Genomic DNA, 3,966 nt, shown 5'->3' with positions numbered 1-3,966 from the left:
TCCATCGAAAAACCTACGAACTTTTCACAACCTAGATTTGAAATTTGAACCTATCAACTTCAAATTTGATTAAATAAGGTAGAAATTTGGCTGGTATGAAGAGAGACTTCCAGGAATTTCAATTTTCAGGTACTTGGCGGTTGGAGGATAACGCTGCCCGCCATCATAGTCGATGTGGTGTTACGTCTTGACTGTTGTTGCAGCGTGAAAGGGAGAAGGGGAGAGAGAATACGGGAGGGTATGAGAAAGAATTAGTGGGTTTTTTAAATTAATGATTTTTTAAATTTTTAATTTTTTTTTAATTTTTTATCAACGTTGCTCAAACTTGACATTCATTGTAGCAAAAATGTCGGCTTCATATTTGTGACATCATCATTTAATGACCAAATTGACAGAAAATGTAACGAATGTACAATATTGAAACTAAAATATAAGTTTGTGTGTAACATTGAAATGTTTTAAAAATGATGTATAAAGCTGCGGATGCATCTAAACTTAAGAGTGCAAATTATAATTTAACTAAACTTTATCACTCGATTGGGTGTATAACAAAGCGACACCCTAGGTTTTAACTTATTAATAAATTAATGTTAGATAAAATTTTGGTGCACCCTCATAACTTCATGTGAGCTTTGAATGAATTACTTCAAAATCTCATGGTAGATCCTAGATTCAATAAAAGCATCTCTAATGGGAGAAATGCCTTTATGTGGTTATACAATTAAAACACAAACAAAGGAGTTAGCTGACCTGATTATAAAGCGATAGCCATTGGAGATCGAATGGAGAAGATGAGGGATGTGGCAACACTAAAGTCTTCTACAAATCACCTAGCCGGATATGTGGATGCAAATTTCTTCCTCCTTGTTCTTGGACAAAATTGCACCCAAGAGTGTAGAACTTGAGTTTTGGAGAGAATGAGGGTGTTTATATAGGGGTGTGGTAAGCCACATTGGGAGGAGATGGACCAGCCACTTAGATGGTATTGTGGGTGAAGTTCATGATTTGTGTTTAATTAGCAAATTAATTGAATAATTAATCAATTAATTAGCTAATAAATATAATAAAAAAGGAATGATTTAGGGGTTACCTTGTGCAGAATATTTGAAGAGGATGGATGAAATAGGTTATAAATAAATATCTATTTTGGGCACTTTTGACTTGATTGAGGGATGATTGTCCACTGTTCGCGAGTAGGAATTTCGGTGTTCCTCGAGGGTAATTTTGTCCTTTTTATCCTAGAATCCTTATGTCACCTTCACATTTTTCTCGATTATTTTTGGCTCCACAAATGCCCCCACACTTGTTGGGCTGCTCGCAGAAAAATGCAACATATGTAAAGACCTTCTTACTTTGGGAAACTTAGGATTTTTCCTGTTTTGATGTAGATTCCCACTTTAATAGGAAATTAGATCCTTCTAGGAAAGGAAAATAAATTTATCTCAAAGCCTATTTAAGTCCACCTTAAGTGGATTATTAAATCAACTTTGGAGAACGATTTATTCTACCCTACAAAAGAGAGAGAAAGCTTAGAGGATATTTGTTCCCCTTCCTCTAGCAATCTTCTACATCTTGCCCATGCAAATGATCGTCTTTCGTTGCTTGCTTCGTCTTCTCTACGTCGCACCGAGGTAAGAAAAATTTAATTTTCCTAAACTTCTTCTTGGATAGTGCTGTCGTAAGGTAGCCATCGGGTTGGTGCGGCACGTTGACTGGTAGGGGCCAAGAGTCGACTTGGCATGAGCCGAGGAAGTGTTGCAATAAGGACCACTGCTTGGGCTGCTCGGCTTGGCTAGAGCCACCGGCAGTAGATTATGGCGCTGGGGGGAAGTGCTAATGAGCCACATGGCTCATGTCCTTTGGGCTCTTGAACCTGACGCGTGCCAGCCCGGCGATTGAGAGAAATAAGGAGGTCGCAGGCCTCCTGCCTGCTGATTCGAGAGAAAAAATGAAGGAAAAACCAGTATGGGTTGAGCTCCCTTGCTGAGTACATTGAATGATGTTGGCTGTTTAGTTCTCTTCGTCGGGAGAACAGTGGGCTGCTCTCTCGAGAGAAAGTAAAAAGGATCAAGGCGGATACTTTGGCTCGTCTGATCGATGTCGTGAAACCTACTATGAATAAAGGTAGAAAGAAGAGATCTTCCCCGCCTGCTCAAGAGATGTCGGTTGAGAAAAAATTGAAGATTTCCTCCGTTGCTCATAAGGGTCCGCCTGCTGCCGAGAGGCTTGTGATTGACCTGACTTCTTCCAATGGGAAGAAAAATAAGGCTGCTGGATCTGAGCATGTGGGGCCTGCCATGTCAAGATGGCTAGTATAATTGCTGATAGGATTGCTCAACGTAGAGGTCCTATTATGCCCCTAGTGCTGAAGTCTGTACCAATACGTCCGCTAGGAGCTAAGTCTGGTTCACCTCTGGAAATGCTTGTTATTATGAAGAGCGATAAGGTGGACTCTACTACTAAAGTGGTGCCAAGGCCCACTCCCCTTGCTACTAAGACTGATTCGCCTACTGGGAAGGAAGAGACTGCTCGCGTGGGCAGCTGTGAGAAATCTACTAAGCCTGCTTCTGGGGAAGCTGCTGAGATTTGTACAATTTTGAAACCAGAACTGCTTGAAGACATGGACGCTTGTGCCAAGTTTGTCGATGACATTAGATGGATTATTTGCCCAAGTTTATTTGCGAAGTATACAACCAAGTATATGAAGACTGTTCTACTTACAATGATGCAGAAGACGGCTATTTTGGCAGCCGAGTTTATGCTCCTTGACCAAGAGGATACCAAAACTGCCAAGGAGGTGGCAAAGGCTGTGGCAGATGAAGATTATTTTTATGCTGAGAAGGTCGAGAGGTTGGCATCTGAGCTCGTCGCTTTAAAGGGTTATATCTCTACCCTTACTTCTCTGCAGCTTGAGATCGCTCGTCAATAGATCGTTGACTTGAAGACTAGGCTTAACGCAATCTAAGTTAAGTATGAAAGTGCAGAGAATGAGATCAAATGTTACTTACCTCAGATTCAATATCTTAAGCGTGCCGTTTCTGAGCTTCGTTTCGCTGCTTATGCAAAGGATGAAGAGTTGATTGCTGCTTATAACCAAGTGATCTACTTCAAAAAGGTCATTGATAGGCTTGAACCCCAAGTGTTGGAACTCCAAAGTGCACTGAAGATCAATGAAAGTTTAAAGAAATAAGTGGATGAGCTGCAGGGCGTCCGTGTTGGTTCACTCGAGGAGAGCTAGTAGTTGAAAGGTGAGAAGGCTGGGCTCGAGGCTTCGCTTGTTCAAAGTTAGGCCGATTTCTACAAGCTAGGTTATGCAGATCATCTATTTGGTAGGTCGTCTGACTTCGAGTTTGCTGGGAAGACTTCGAAACCTTCTCTATTTCTCTGGAAGGCTTGCTTGTCTTTACTTTTGAGGCCTTCTTAGTGAAGTAGTCGGAGAGGTTGATGCCCAAGCTGGAACAGCCGGAGGTGAAGCGCTGGATGATGCCACTACTGGAAGCATTGCGGCTGCTGAAGGTGTGGTAGCCGAGTAGTCGTGGGATGTCCAAGCTGCTGAAGGGTAGTCTTCTAGATAGCCTTTAGGATTTTCTTTGTTTTCCTTGTTGCTTTTGTTTTGCTTTAACTTTTTTGGCATTTGATAGTCGTTTATCAATTTTGCTAGAAAATTTAATGAACATGTCTTCTTCACTTTTCTCTATCTTCGCTTCTTTAATTCATGCCTTAACCTTAGCTTTATAGACCAATGGCAAACGTGCTGCTTTTTTTTATAAGTAGACAGGCCGCGTAGCCTATGTAGCTGTAAGTGTTGGTGAAGAACTTTGCAAAGTTGTTAACCATAGGGTCGGCAGTCGGACACCTTACTTACAGAAACAGACAAGTCTGCGTGACCACTAAGCTGTTAACCTTGGCTTTCTCTGATTCCGTAGGTTGCATAGCAAGTATCACAACATTTTAGGATTTGGTGTA

The sequence above is a fragment of the Malus sylvestris genome, chromosome 10 (genome assembly GCF_916048215.2).
Source record: "Malus sylvestris chromosome 10, drMalSylv7.2, whole genome shotgun sequence".
In the NCBI taxonomy this organism is placed as follows: Eukaryota; Viridiplantae; Streptophyta; class Magnoliopsida; order Rosales; family Rosaceae; genus Malus; species Malus sylvestris.
Note: the sequence above shows the minus strand (reverse complement) of the source record.